Below are 17007 nucleotides of genomic sequence, written 5' to 3' on the forward strand. Positions count from 1 at the left end.
TTAGTCAGCTACAGAGAAAATTCTTTTCCAGCTGCTTTTTTCACTCAAAACCATTTTTCTAAAAAAAAAAAAAAAAAAAAACCCAAGTTACTGAATTTTTGAGGTTTACTTTTGTAGTATTTCTGCCAATTAGAAATTTAGAAAGGCATTAAGAAAAAAAAAAAAAAAGTAATTCTTGGGAATTCCCTGGCAGTCCAATAGTTAACACTGCACTTTACTACCGAGGGCATGGATTCAATCCCTGGTCAAGAAACTAAGATCCCACAAGCTTCATGATACAACAAAAATAAATAAATAAACAAAAATTAAAAGATTTTTTTAAAAACTTGAAAGAAAATCTGAAAAGGTAACTCTTGTGCAGTGAGTTAACAGCAACATACCAATCTGGTTCCTTGGCTCTGGCAAAGGTACCATAATTGTGACAATAAAACCAGATGAGGGATATACAGGAAATCTCTGGTGTCTCGGCAACATTCTAATAAATCTGAAATTATTCCAGGGCTTCCTTGGTGGCTCAGTTGTGAAGAATCTGCCAGCCAATGCAGGAGACACAGGTTTGATCCCTGGTCCAGGAAGATTCCACATGCAGCAGAGCAACCACAACTATTGAGCCTGTGCTCTAGAGCCTGGGAGCCACAACTACTGAGTCCACAGACCCTAGAGCCCGTGATCCTCAACTAGAGAGTAGCCCCCACAGCTAGGAAAAAACCCATGCAGCAATGAAGACCCAGCACAGACAAAATAAATAATAAACTATTTTGGAGTAATTTTATTTAAGTAAAGTTACTACTGCCAGCTAAAATCTCTACTAACTCCTAACATAAACATTTTTAAAGTTAAATCATTTAAATTATTGAATGAGCTTGGGGTGGGGGCTTCACTAAATGCTAATAATAAACAGCTTTTCATCTTTGCTTTTAATATGAAAAGAAAAGAAAGTGAAGTTGCTCAGTTGTGTCCAATTCTTTGCGACCCCGTGGACTGTAGCCCACCAGGCTCCTCCGTCCATGGGATTCTCCACATTGCAGGCAGATGCTTTAACCTCTGAGCCACCAGGGAAGCCCGCTTTAAATATAGATTCATAATAATCTTGACAAGCGGGGATGAGGGGGATGTTAGTATTTTTTACAATGTAAAAACACTTTTCATAAGACCTTTCCAGTTCATGTGTGTGGCTGATTATTCAAGCTCCAGATAGCTTTGGCCAGTTCCCTCCAACCAAATGGCCAATCCTTTGATCCCAACCTATGCCTGCTGTGATCTCAGCTGAAGTGCTAATACATTACACAAAGATGTTTACATTACAGAAACACTGTCTACACATATGGCCAATTTTACCTCAATCCTCATCAGTATACATAAGGGCCTTCTTTACATACACCCTCAAAGGAGAAGTCCCAGTGCTGCAGCCTAAAGAACCAAGGTATGAAATAAGTAAATGAGGTAAAAGGGAAAACCAAAGGGGAAAATGAGTTCTGGAAAGATGGCACTTCCACATTATATATCTGAGTTTTGGGTAGTGGCAACCACTTATGAATCAAAGTAAACCACTGGGACAGGGTTCCCTGGTGGTCCAATAGTTAAGAATATGCCTCACAATGCAGAGGACACAGGTTCAATCCTTGGTATGGGAAGATCTCACATGTCACGGAGCAACTAAGCCCATGCACCACAACTACTGAGCCTCCACTCTAGAGCCCTTAAGCCACAACTACTAAGCCCATGTGACATGTAGCTAGAACCCATGCTCAACAAGAGAAGCTTCTGCAACAAGAAGCCCACACACCACAACCAGAGAGTAGCCCCTACTCACTACAACTAGAGCAAAGCCTGAGCACAGCAACAAAGACCCAGTGCAGTCAAAAATAAAAATAAACAATTTTTAAAAACCCACTAGGATAAAAAATATATATATACTATATAAATATATGAATCATTTTGCTGTAGAGCAGCAATTAACACATTATAAATCAACTATACTTCTATAAAAATAAATAATAAAATTAAAAATACATTTGGGGCTCTTGGTGCTAAAATCCCACATGATTAATTTCTGTCCATTTTCCCTAATACCAAGCCCTCCTAGTCTCTGAACTTCAAGTCTAAAAATCATGCTTCACTCATATTCACTCAGCCTTGCTCCAATCCAAGCATATGAATGCTCATCGCTTCTTAACATAAATTTCCTTAAATAACAAAACTTACACACAGCCCACAAGAAAATCACAGTGACTCATAAGGTAACTACCTAATACCAAAAACTACTTACTTGGCACTTACATAATTTTCTCTGATATCAAAAGCAAAATATTAACCATTACTACTTTGTAGGGTCACATTATCGACTGTAAACACCTGTATTATGTTTATTGGCTGCATAAAAATCTACTAGATAGGTCTTGCATTTTACTCTATAAACTTTCATTACAATCTAAACACTACAGGAGTCATTATTACACTTAATCTTCTATATATATATATATCCAGGATAGCTTCCTTAGAATACATACAAAGATGGGTCAAACTACTATCTAGAAAAACGTTAAAAGAAGTTTCATACATCTGCTCAAAAATGCTCCTCACAAAGGCTGCAAAAATTTATAATTAACAGTGTAAAGGGTCTGCTTTCTCAAAATTCAGTTTTTAAAAAATGCAAATTTAACCAATTGAAAATAAAGATGATCTCTATTTGGTTTCATTTTACTTTGTAGATCATTAGTAAGAGTAATCTTTAAAAAAATAAACTTACTAATATGATAAAAAAGACTATGAAACAAGAGTGTAGGAGAGCTGAAACATCTTCATTTTGCAACCACCACAGGAAAAATTAATTCAAATAAGAATCATCAACGAATGCTCATTCTAAAGGGGAAAGTTCAATGAGGAAGAGGTTATTTACACAGGGTCTCAAAGTGTCTCCAGAAAGATTATTTCTTAGTTGTTGGCAAAGACATCATAACAATAAGGGAAATGGGCAAAACCTTGACTGAGTGATCAAAATTAACATCCCCAGTGAGGGCAGAAACATCATGTGGTGCTACACATGGGACTCAGAAATACTCCATGTGAGTTAAACAGCATTCCAAATAGACATCTATAACCTAAATCTACTCATAAGGAAACACCAAACAAATTCAAACTGAACATTTTTTATAATAACTGGCATTCTTCAAAATTGCTATTATTTCAGAAGACCAAGAAAGGCTGAGAACGGTTCCAAATTAATGACTTGTCAAGCAAATAGGATATAATGATTTTGTACTGGAAAGAAACATGATATAAAAGACATTATTGGAGTAAATGACTTTATTGGAATAAATGAAAGTTCCACATTGACAAAATTGGAATATTAACTGTAGAGAACACTGCAGCAATGATAAATTTATGAAATTTGATAGTGAAACTGTGTCTGCACAAAGAAACATCTTTGTTCTAACTTTACAGCAAAACTAAAATCCCAGGGACAGGACTTCTCTGGTGGTCCAGTGGCTAAGACTCTGTGCTCTCAATGCAGGGCGCCCAGGCTTGATCCCTGGTCAGGGAACAAGATCTCAAATGCAACAACTAATAATTTGTATGCCACAACTAAAAGATCCCTTGTGTCTCAATTAAGCCCCAGTACAGCCAAATAAATAAATATATTTTTTTTTAAATCCCAGGGATAACAACAACATAAAACTAGGTGGCAAGGTATCTCTTACAAACCTCAAAATACAAACATGACAAGAAAAAAAACAACAGTTACAACATCTGCATGGAATTAACTGTGGCAGAGGCCAGCACTGGGGTGTCTGACTAGTCGAAGAACAGGAAACCCCATGTAGCCAAGTGGCATTTACTTGAAAGTAAGGTTGGCCAATTTGTGCACAGCACCTGGTACTATAGGGTTTTGACAACTCCAATAGCAAACTAAGTTACAGAATTGCAGAAAGGTTGAAATAGGCAGGAGTAGTACCATCATAAACTACTGAAACTGACCAGCAGCCATGAAATTAAAAGACGCTTACTCCTTGGAAGGAAAGTTATGACCAACCTAGACAGCATATTAAAAAGCAGAGACATTACTTTGCAAACAAAGGTCCATCTAGTCAAAGCTATGGTTTTTCCAGTGGTCATGTATGGATGTGAGAGTTGGACTGTGAAGAAGGCTGAGCGCCGAAGAATTGATGCTTTTGAACTGTGGTGTTGGAGAATACTCTTGAGAGTCCCTTGGACTGCAAGGACATCCAACCAGTCCATCCTAAAGGAGATCAGTCCTGGGTGTTCATTGGAAGGACTGATGTTGAAGCTGAAACTCCAATACTTTGGCCACCTGATGCGAAGAGCTGACTCATTTGAAAAGACCCTGGGGCTGGGAAAGATTGAAGGCAGGAGGAGAAGGGGACGACAGAGGATGAGATGGTTGGATGGCATCACCAACTCAATGGACATGAGTTTGGGTAGGCTCCAGGAGTTGGTGATGGACAGGGAGGCCTGGAGTGCTGCAGTTCATGGGGTTGCAAAGAGCAACACGACTGAGCAACTGAATTGAACTGAACTGACCAGCTAAAGTTCCATTGAGAGAAAATACTGGAAGTAGAGTCAAAATTGGGCCACATATACAGAAAATTCAAAAAAAAGTCCACACTGGGGGAACAGAACAAAGCCAGGAAATCTCAGAAAGCAAGCCAACATAACTACATAGGTAAAGAGGAAACACTGACATGAGAAAAGCCACTCTGAATCATGATGCCATGTAGAAGTTCAAGACTCAGTTCACATAAAAATGAGCTATCTAAAAATAAAGGTCAAACCCAATACAAAGTTAGTATAAGAGAAAAAGAATAAGCAAGGTAATATCCCCCATAACCAATGACAGTACACCAAAAAGGTGCCTAGGGAAAAAAGTAAAACAGCTATCTTCTGTTTCAGTATGTACTAAAAGACTGAGCATGAAGAAAAAGATAAAAACATAAAAGAATAACATTTTATGTCTACATTTTTCTAATTTAGAAATGAAAGTAAAAACTAAACTGAAAAGAACACAAAAATAAACTTAACAACTAATGCTATAAGAGAAATAAAAGACAAAAGAGGAAAAATACTTAAAAGTAAAAACTAAATTTAAAAAAGGAAAAAGATAAAGGAATGGGAGAAAAGAAAGTGTCAAATGTTGAATGCAGGCAAAAGACAACCCAACCTCAATCTGTGGAGAATACAAGTCTCTGAAGATGACAAGGACAGAAAAGGAACAGTACAAAGATTTAAAACTAAAATTCAAGAAAAATGTGTGGAAAGCAAATAGAATAATGTTTAAATTTTTGAAGAAAAACACACCATACTTAAGAATATCAATGCATAACAATCCACACTAGGATATTTTCTAGTAAAATAGCTGGACTTTAAAACAAAAATATCCATGTGTATGTAGGCAGAAATAATAAGACTTCTAAGGGAAAGAAATCAGAGTTATCAATAAACTTGTCAAAAGCAATGCTTTAATGCAAAAAGAAAATAAACATTTTAAGATACTCAAGTAGAGGAAGTAAGAGCCAAACATGTATAGCCAAAAAAAATGACTTTAAAGGGCATAAATAATTACCAGCACCATAGAACACTGGAATGATTATTCCCATGAGCCTTTCCTGGGGAATCAACAACAGCATTGGCTTCAGATAAATAATATAAATGACTAGAGATACTGACCTAAGTACATGCTTAACAGTCACAATATTTATTGTAGAAGTAAAACTAAATGATGTCTCAAATGGAGAAAGTACAGTATACAACTAACTGGCACATGAACAGGGCATGTAGGTATAGGATACTATTTGAAGAGGGATAGAAGGGGACTCCCACAAGTTCCAGATGGAGCTTATCGGCTGATTCAGGTGCCATGAATACCAAAGGCTGTACCCTGAAACAGTGAGTGCACCAATCTGTCCTTTGTGCTGGCGTTAGCAGTCACATCAATTTTTTCACTTGAGGGCTACCTCTATCAAGTAAAATATGCTTTCAAGGCTGTTAATAAGGCTGTCATAGCGAAAAACCATGTAGTGACCCTCGTAAAAGAGAGCAGATGACAAATTACTGAAGTCTAGCAGAGTGACTATTCAAGATAACCATAAACGTTGGCCGTGTCAAGAAATAACAGAATGACAGCTGACAATGGCTCCGCATTAGGAGTCACATTATGAGACAGCAAATGGCAAAAACAAGTGTGGCTATGAGACCCCTGTTGTGTTCAAGAACTGGAGACACTTATTTCCCAGGTCTATACACAGAGTGCCTCTTAGTTGTTGAATAGTTTTCACCAATACTAATAAAAACCAAGGCACTCAGATGTACAAGTGTGATTATCCTGCAAATTAATGCTGTTAATTTAAAAGCTGCTACAACAGAAGGAGCTGAAGCAAATAAGCTAAGCAGTTTCACTGAAATTTCACATCTGAAGAAACTATTCAATTAGACATTTCTTCTATCAACTGACTTCAAGGTAAAGCTGAAAATTCTAAATTCAAAAAAATTTTTTTACAGAATCAGAACTGATACACACATTGTTGCTCCAGCAAAGAATGTAAACATTTATATTCAGTATGTTGAAATCTGATGCCAATGACCAAGATATTACATAAAAACAAGGTAATGTTTATGGAGGCCCCTGGAATGAAAAAGGACAAGTTCCCTAAGTTGAAAACTGTGTATAAATAAAAATAGCACTGGGCACAGGAGAGATGGTGTAAAATGGGGAAGACATGGTAGTAGTTTTAGCACTGTTATTTTAAAGGCTGTTTTAAAGGCTGTATATACACATAATCGGAGAAGGCAATGGCACCCCACTCCAGTACTCTTGCCTGAAAAATCCCATGGATGGAGGAGCCTGGTGGGCTGCAGTCCATGGGGTGGCTAAGAGTCGGACCTGACTGAGCGACTTCACTTTCACTTTTCACTTTCATGCATTGGAGAAGGAAATGGCAACCCACTCCAGTGTTCTTGCCTGGAGAATCCCAGGGACAGGGGAGCCTGGTGGGCTGACGTCTATGGGGTCGCACAGAGTTGGACACGACTGAGGCAACTTAGCAGCAGCAGCAGCATACACATAATGTGAGATAAAGCAAACGAGTAATTTGGGGATATTCAAATTATGCCAACCCCTGGGTTCTGAAGAAACCAGGATTCTCAGTGTAGAAGTAATGAAAATGCTATATAAAAAATGAAAATGAAAATTCTGTAGTCCTGAATTTGAGCTATCAGCATTATTAACTCATGAGGCATTTTCACTTTTCAATCTGTCCACTGGAGAGACCTATAAACAATGACAAACCCAAATCCGTTACCGGATGGAGGTCTCTAAGTGCGATTTCCACTAAAAGACGCCAGGATACCCTAGTGCAATGTCTGATCAAGGTATGCAGCAGAAATTATACAAGAGAAGTCTGGAGTAATTTGTATGCCAGTTTATGAAGAAACTATCAAAGATTACTAAAACCAAGTCAAAAAGTCCTCAGGATCCAATTTCAAGAGACCTGGATAAAGATGGGATAATTTCAACTTTAAGGGAAAAAAACAACTAGGAATAACTAAAACCCTTTAAATGGTAAAACTCATAAGTTCATAATATTTTTAATATTAAGTATTCACTTTTGGAGGATAGGTAACCAAGTAATTATTTTAAAAATGTATCAATATACTCTTCAAATGCGTAAACGGTCATGAAAAACTGCTGCAGATCAGAAGAGACTAAGGAGACATGACAACAAATTGGATCGGATCCTGGAACAGAAAAGAGACCTTAGTGGAAAAACTATAGAGAAGTCCAAATAAAGTCTGTATTTATTTAATAATATTGTGCCAATGTTCTCTTCCTCTTGACAAATAATTACATAGGACAGAAATCAGTAACCTATAGTCTAAGATCTGATTTTGTATGGTGTGCCAGCTAAGAAAGGTTTTCAGCATTTTAAAAATGTTGTAATACAACAAAACCAAAGGAAGAACATGCAACAGAGACTGTGTGTGGCCTGTAGACCGCAAAGTATTTGTCATCTGGCCTTTCTGGAAAAACTTTGCCAATACTTAATATAAAATGCTAGGATTAAGGGAAGCTGGGTAAATGTAGAGACCTCTATCATTTTCCAACTTTTTTCTTTCAAATCTTAAAATTATAAACCTCTTAGCTAGAACAACCAAGAAAAAAGACAGAAGTCTCAAATATTAAAATTAGGAATGAAATGAGAAACATCACTACAAACTTCAGAAGAATTAAAAGGATTATAAGAAAATAACCATGTCCAAGTTTATGCCATCTAGCTGAATAACCTAGACAGAAGTCAACAATTCTGTCTAAAAGGCAAATTCCTAAAAAGACACAAACTCCTGAAACTGACTTAAGAAAGACTGAAAATCTGTAACAGTGATTGAATTAGTCAAAAAGAAGCTCCCACAGAGAAACTCAGGCCCAGATGACTTCACTGGTAAATCCTATCAAACAATGAATGAACACCAATCATCAATTTTCACAAACTTTTCCAAAACACAGAGAAGGGAACCATCCTAATGCATTCTATAAGGCCAGTATTACCCTGATATCAAAAGCAAAGACATCACAAGAAAACAAAACTACAGAAAAATATCCCCCCACAAAATCATAGCAAACCCTAGCATACCAGCAACACACAAAAAAGAATATATACTGTGACCAAGTTAAGTTTACCTCAAGAATGCAAGGTTGTTTAACATCTTAACGTAATATATCATATTAAGAGAATAACAGACAAAACATGATTATTTCAGTAGACACAGAAAAAGAATTTAATAAGATCCAGCACCCCTTCAGGCTTAAAGCTCAACACTCAGAAAACTAAGATCATGGCATCCAGTCCCGTCACTTCATGGCAGATAAATGGGGAAACAGTGGCTGACTTTATTTTTATGGGCTCCAAAGATCACTGCAGATGGTGACTGCAGCCATGAAATTAAAAGACACTTACTCCTTGGAAGGAAAGTTATGACCAACCAAGACAGCACATTAAAAAGCAGAGACATTACTTTGCCAACAAAGGTCCATCTAGTCAAAGCTATGGTTTTTCCAGTAGTCATGTATGGATGTGAGAGCTGGATTATAAAGAAAGCTGAGCGCAGAAGAACTGATGCTTTTGAACTGTGGTGTTGGAGAATACTCTTGAGAGTCCCTTGGACTGCAAGGACATCCAACCAGTCCATCCTAAAGGAGATCAGTCCTGGGTGTTCATTGGAAGGACTGATGTTGAAGCTGAAACTCCAATACTTTGGCCACCTGCTGTGAAGAGCTGATTCATTTGAAAAGACCCTGATGCTGGGAAAGATTGAGGGCAGGAGGAGAAGGGGATAACAGAGGATGACATGGTTCGACGGCAACACCGACTCAATGGACACCAGTTTGGGTAGGCTCCAGGAGTTGGTGATGGACAGGGAAGCCTGGCATGCTGTGGTTCATGGGGTCGCAAAGAGTCAAACACGACTGAGTGACTGAAATGAACTGAACTGAACTGAACCCCTTTAAGATAAACAAACTCCAACAAATCAGAAATAGAAGGGAACTTCCTCAACTTAATAACAACTTTAACTTAAACCAACAACTTTAACAATCTACTTACTGGTGAAAGACAACTGAAAGCTTTCCTCCTAACATCAAGAACAAAATAAGGATGTTTGTTCCAGCCATTTGTACTGGAGGGTCTAAACAGACAAAGTCTTTCAACAATTAAGTGAGGAAAGTAGAATATATGCATGAACTAAATTCTTATGGCTAAAATGCCAACACACACATGCACACACATACACTCACTCAATCTCTCTCTCTCAGGAAAATGCCCAAACTTGAGAAAAACATAGTACAAGTATTATACAGTATAGGGCCTACAGTAGTTTGGTAAATAACCATCATGAAACTGTTCATCAATGAAGAATTATCTTCCTATAAGATCCAAAAGTTTCTATTATAAAAATTAATAAATCACAAAGTACATCTTCTGTTTTATGGCTAGGAAGACCTCAGAGGTAGTAATCCAGTTCAACTCCATACTGCACCCGTATGTAATTTACTCATGCTTTATGCTGGGTGTTACTGGCACAGGCCTCCTAACTACCAGAGGTGTGGGGTATCCAGTGTTAAAAATCATGCTGCCTCCCAACTAGGGAAGAAGCTATTTGAACAGTCTAAGAAAGCAGTCATGAGAGTCCAGGCTAGTGTGGCCAAGAGAAGGAAGGGATGTAAAAGACGTTTCTTTTATCACTTTGTACTTGCAGTCTGAGAAAAGTGACCACAACAAGTGCAAGATCTGGGAGAACTCTGCCTACATTCGTCCTAAGAAACCTGTGAGAATCCAATGAAAAGAGGCACACAGAATGAGAGAAACGAGAATGGAGGGCAAAGTGGAAAGCAGTCAATAGTACATAAAATCACCAGAACCCTAAAGCAGGTGTCTATACCAAGAAAATAAAATGAGCACAACTTTCTGGGATGAAGGTGATGTTCTGTATCTTGATAGGAGACTGGGTTACTCAAAATGTATACAAAAAATATATTTTAAAATATATTTAAGTGATCTGATACATTTAAATGCACCTGTATGTAAATTTCACCTAAAAAAAAAAAAAAAAGAGAAACCTAGACAAATATTAAGCTCTAGTTTATGACACATAAGCAAGTGTGTCCAGGGGTATATCATATAAATGTATTTGAAATGCATAAAAAAATAAGATAACATGATGGATAGCTAGTCTAATGTGATAAAAACAAATAGAGCAAAAAGGTAATTGTGAGGGGGCTGTCTGGGTGGTGTGTGGTTAGATCCACCTGCCAATGCAGGCAACACCGGTTTGATTCCTGATCCAGGAAGATTCCACATGTCGCAAGGCAACTAAACCCATGCACCACAACTATGGAGCCTGCACTCCCTAGAGCCTGTGCTCTGCAACAGTGAGAAGCCACCACAATGAGAAGCCTGCACACCACGACTAGAGAGTAGCTCCCAGCTCTCTCTAACTAGAGAAAGCCCAGAACACCAACGAAGACCCAGGGTAGACAAATAAATACATAAACGATTTTTTTAAAGGTAATTGTGAACTTATGGGTGTTGGCTGTACAAGTCTTTCACCTTCTCTTTATATTTGAACATTTTCATAATAAAATATTAGCAGGGGGGAATTTCAGCAGACCAGAAAAGAAGGCCTGGAAGAAGGTAAAAAATAAAAGACCAAGGAAAAGAAGGGGGAAAAACAGATGTTAAACAGGAGCTAAAATTAAAAATATAAATGAAATCAGACAGAGAAAGACAAGTACTATTCAATATCACTTATATATGAAATCTAATAAATAATACCAATGAACGTATATACAAAACAGAAACAAGACCCACAGACATAGAAAACAAAAGTGACCGTTAAAAAGGGGAAAGGACGTGGAGGCAGGATAGATTAGGACTATGGGATTAATGATACAAACTACTATACAAAATATAGTTAAGGTACAAGGAATTACTAAATAACAAAGGGATCTGTATTCAGTATCTTTTAATAACTATAATGGTAAATAATCTGAAATACATACATATAACTGAGTCACTCCGCTGTATACTTGAAACAATGTTGTACATCAACTAGACTTCAATTAAAAAATAAACACACACACACACAATAAATGGGGGGAAATATCCAAGAAAGTGAACCACAGACCAGATGGAAAAATTCACTCACTGTATGATGTTCATTAGCAGAATATGCCTAGTTCAAGACATTTCACAGAGAAAATACGGCATACAACAATTTTACAGAGTATATGATACACCAAGGACAGGGACTCTGGCTATAGTATCTTTCTGAAAAGGGATGTGGGATCAATTAAAATAGGGCAGGGAGGGAAATAGCCACAATAATACCTCTAAAGGCAGCAATATTTAAACTTAAAAATTGCTAGAGAATTGTCTGTGCTTCCTTAATATACACAAGTTACAAAGAACGCTCCTCTATTAAAATATCTTATAAAATATTAGTAAGAAAAACTCAAGTTGATGAACTTTCACTAAAGACTATAAGCTTTTGCTGCAGGCAATAGTCTAGGGCTTCTATATATTTCCTTATTTTCATTTTGATATTTTTGCATCCATACATTTCTAACCATAAAATCATTCTTCAGTACCATATGTAAGGTAAATACTAATCACTAATTTATTCAGACTCAGCTTTTTCAGCTTAAATACTATGACTAAAATATTCTTTGTACTTCTCTTCAGTGGTATCATCATTTTATCCCTAAGATTATGGACCATCTAGACACAACACAGCTGATGCACTTAACAGGAGTCCAGTATTGCAACACTAGCACAGCATATTGATGAAACATAAAGCATTTTAAATCAGAACCTTAAATATTCTTTTCCTTTGCTGACTACCCTAGTCAAGAGAAAATTACTTTAAATATTCAATAACCAAAGCACCAAATTAAGAGTATGATAGGCAAGTTGCCAGGCTGAGCTCTAGAATGTGTCAAGAGATCTGTTCAGCTTCTGAAATCAGAGGGCAAAAGCAGAATCAAGGGGTAAGTTAACAAGGTTACACACCCTCCCCTACAACAAACATTAGTGAAATCCACCACACAACTGTTGAGTGGCAAAATAAAAGTCTTGCCAAGAAAAACAGCATTACTAACTCTCTACCTCTGGATTTCTCTTCCATTCACTTGGCTCATAATGAGCTAAAGCTACTTTCACAATGAACAATGTGTTCACAGCTTTCCTAGTGCAGCCAAAAGTTTTGGGCTGGATCTGTCACCTAGTTGATTTGGAAAATACAATGAAGTCAGATTTTGTTTTATAAAACAGCCTTATGCCTACCATCTAAAGGTAAGTATTGTTAGTTATAATTAATTACTTAGAAGATGTTTGCTTCTTGGAAGGAAAGCTATGACTAACCTAGACAATGTAAAGCAAAGATATCACTTTACCAACAAGGTCTGTATATTCAAAACTATGGTCTTTCCAGTAGTCACGTACAGATGTGAGAGTTGGACCATAAAGAAGGCTGAACACCAAAGAATTAACACTTTCAAACTGTGGTGCTAGAGAAGACTCTTGAGAATCCCTTGGACAGCAAGATAAAACCAGTCAATCCTAAAGGAAATCAACCCTGAATATTCACTGGAAGGACTGATGCTGAAGCTCCAATACTTTGGCCACTGGAAAAGACTCTGATACTGGGAAAGACTGAAGGCAAAAGGAGAAGAGGGCAACAGAGGATGAGAAGGTTGGATGGCATCACCGATTCAATGGACATGAACTTGAGCAAACTCTGTGAGATAGTGAGGGACAAGGAGGCCTGGTGTGCTGCAGTCCATGGGGTGGTAAACGGTCGGGCATGACTTAGCGACTGAACAACAATTAAGAACTATTCTTTTTGCTTAAATGTTTTAACAGTTGCGTTATAAGCAAAATACTGGGTTCCTTCAGTAACCAGGCCTTTTTCATTAAAATTTCAATTATTATTATAATCACTTCATAACATATGCAGAATACACAATAATAGTAAAAGCTACCATTTCCTGAATAGAACTTAAATAATTTCTAATTCCTTCCAAGCATTCTGTAAAGTAAATATTGTGAAATTAATAAAGGGAAAATTCACTAAAATGTAATCAGGAGACCAGAAGGGGAAACTCTCAGCTGTACCACTAAAGGTCAATTACAGGAAAAACTAACATGGCAGGTAGGCCCCAATGGGAAAAGATGTACATTGCATCCCTATAAGAAATCAACTATTTCAGCAACTCAGTTAATGAGAAACTCTTATTACCCTATACCTCACTTTTCTCTAATGGACTTTTGTTCACAACAACCCCTTCCAACTTCCTCATTTTTCTCTATAAAATAAGGTTCCTCTGTTTCTGAGACTTGACTATGGTTTCTGCAATGGCTTGCTTATTCTGAATTGCAATTCTCTACTATTCCCAAATAAGCCCATTTTTCCTCATAAAATAAATTTTTTAAGTTTAACATTATCACACTCCATTTTACATTTTTTAAAACTAGAGTGTTTTTCTATCTCCTCACATGATAGTAGATAATCAAGTGACAAAATTACCAGTTTATAAGACAAACCTATGTTCTATACATCATATATGATACATTAAGTACAGATCATCATTTCTGTGGTACTTCTACCAAAAATGCATAAACTCCCTTTAATCATGAAAAAGTATCAGACAAACTAAAACTGGAAGACATTCTATAAAATAAATGGCACGTATTCTTCAAATACATCAGTGTCATGAAACAGAGGAAGTCCTACATTAAAAGAGACTAAAGAGGGACTTCCCTGGTGGTCCAGTGGCTAAGACTCCGTGCTCCCAATGCAGGCGGCTGGGTCTACGCCCTGGTCGGGGAACTAGATCTCATGTACCACAACTAAGACCCATAGCAGCCAAATAAATAAATGATATTTCAAAAAAGAAAGACTAAAGAGAACTGACACCTAAATACAATGTATGATCAAGGACTTAATTAGCTAAAAAGGACACTATTGGGACAATTGGGGAAATATGAATACAATGTACAGGTTACATTAGATGAGCTGATTTTCTGATTTTTGATAATTGTTTTGTGTCTACATAAAATAAGATCCTTGTTTTAAAAAAAAAAAAAAAAAACGAGGGCTTCCCTGGTGGCTCAGATGGTAAAGTGTCTGCCTGCAATGCAGGAGACCCAGGTTTGATCCCTGGGTCAGGAAGATCCCCTGGAGAAGGAAATGGCAACCCACTCCAGTGCTCTTGCCTGGAAAATTCCATGGACGGAGGAGCCTCGTGGGCTACAGTCCATGGGGTCGTAAAGAGTCGGACAAGACTGAATGACTTCACTTCACTTTTTTAAAAATTACATACTGCAATATTTAGGGGTAGAGACGCACCATATCTGCAATTTATTCTCAAAAAGTTTGAAGGAAAAGTTGTGTGTAGGTTCTCCTTTGTAGAAGGAGAGAGAACAGGATAAATTAGCAAACATGGCAAAAATGTTAAAATCTGGGAGAAATCCAGAAGAAGGATATTCAGAAATTATATGTACCACTCTCAAAATGTTTCTCTAACTCTCCAAGCAATTTTTCTTTTATTTATTTTTTTATTTTTTATTTTTTCCATCCTGAACCCTCCTCCCTCCTCCCTCCCCATACCATCCCTCTGGGTCGTCCCACTGCACGAGCCCCAAGCATCCAGCATCGTGCATTGAACCTGGACTGGCATCTCGTTTCATACATGACATTTCACATGTTTCAATGCCATTCTCCCAAATCTTCCCACCCTCTCCCTCTCCCACAGAGTCCATAAATCTGTTCTATACATCAGTGTCTCTTTTGCTGTCTCATATACAGGGTTATCGTTACCATCTTTCTAAATTCCATATATATGCATTAGTATACTGTATTGGTGTTTTTCCTTCTGGCTTACTTCACTCTGTATAATAGGCTCCAGTTTCATCCACCTCATTAGAACTGATTCAAATGTATTCTTTTTAATGGCTGAGTAATACTCCATTGTGTATATGTACCACAGCTTTCTTATCCATTCATCTGCTGATGGACATCTAGGTTGCTTCCATGTCCTGGCTATTATAAACAGTGCTGCGATGAACACTGGGGTACACGTGTCTCTTTCCCTTCTGGTTTCCTCAGTGTGTATGCCCAGCAGTGGGATTGCTGGATCATAAGGCAGTTCTATTTCCAGTTTTTTAAGGAATCTCCACACTGTTCTCCATAGTGGCTGTACTAGTTTGCATTCCCACCAACAGTGTAAGAGGGTTCCCTTTTCTCCACACCCTCTCCAGCATTTATTATTTGTAGACTTTTGGATCGCAGCCATTCTGACTGGTGTGAAATGGTATCTCATAGTGGTTTTGATTTGCATTTCTCTGATAATGAGTGATGTTGAGCATCTTTTCATGTGTTTGTTAGCCATCTGTATGTCTTCTTTGGAGAAATGTCTATTTAGATCTTTGGCCCATTTTTTGATTGGGTCATTTATTTTTCTGGAGTTGAGCTGTAGGAGTTGCTTGTATGTTTTTGAGATTAGTTGTTTGTCGGTTGCTTCATTTGCTATTATTTTCTCCCATTCTGAAGGCTGTCTTTTCACCTTGCTAATAGTTTCCTTTGATGTGCAGAAGCTTTTAAGTTTAATTAGGTCCCATTTGTTTATTTTTGCTTTTATTTCCAATATTCTGGGAGGTGGGTCATAGAGGATCCTGCTGTGATGTATGTCAGAGAGTGTTTTGCCTATGTTCTCCTCTAGGAGTTTTATAGTTTCTGGTCTTACGTTGAGATCTTTAATCCATTTTGAGTTTATTTTTGTATATGGTGTTAGAAAGTGTTCTAGTTCCATTCTTTTACAAGTGGTTGACCAGATTTCCCAGCACCACTTGTTAAAGAGATTGTCTTTAATCCATTGTATATTCTTGCCTCCTTTGTCAAAGATAAGGTGTCCATAGGTGCGTGGATTTATCTCTGGGCTTTCTATTTTGTTCCATTGATCTATATTTCTGTCTTTGTGCCAGTACCATACTGTCTTGATAACTGTGGCTTTGTAGTAGAGCCTGAAGTCAGGTAGGTTGATTCCTCCAGTTCCATTTTTCCTTCTCAAGATCGCTTTGGCTATTCGAGGTTTTTTGTATTTCCATACAAATTGTGAAATTATTTGTTCTAGCTCTGTGAAGAATACTGTTGGTAGCTTGATAGGGATTGCATTGAATCTATAAATTGCTTTGGGTAGTATACTCATTTTCACTATATTGATTCTTCCAATCCATGAACATGGTATATTTCTCCATCTATTAGTGTCCTCTTTGATTTCTTTCACCAGTGTTTTATAGTTTTCTATATATAGTTCTTTAGTTTCTTTAGGTAGATATATTCCTAAGTATTTTATTCTTTTCGTTGCAATGGTGAATGGAATTGTTTCCTTAATTTCTCTTTCTGTTTTCTCATTATTAGTGTATAGGAATGCAAGGGATT

The 17007-nt window shown here is 37.3% G+C and overlaps 1 protein-coding gene across 5 annotated transcripts in view; it reads right to left on the reverse strand.

Annotated features, from left to right (window-relative positions):
* Positions 1–17007, reverse strand: part of UBAP2 (ubiquitin associated protein 2) — a 119256-nt gene that overhangs the window by 64950 nt on the left and 37299 nt on the right. The gene's annotated exons all lie outside the window — the stretch shown is intronic.

Source organism: Bos taurus, chromosome 8 (genome assembly GCF_002263795.3).
Source record: "Bos taurus isolate L1 Dominette 01449 registration number 42190680 breed Hereford chromosome 8, ARS-UCD2.0, whole genome shotgun sequence".
NCBI lineage: Eukaryota > Metazoa > Chordata > Mammalia > Artiodactyla > Bovidae > Bos > Bos taurus.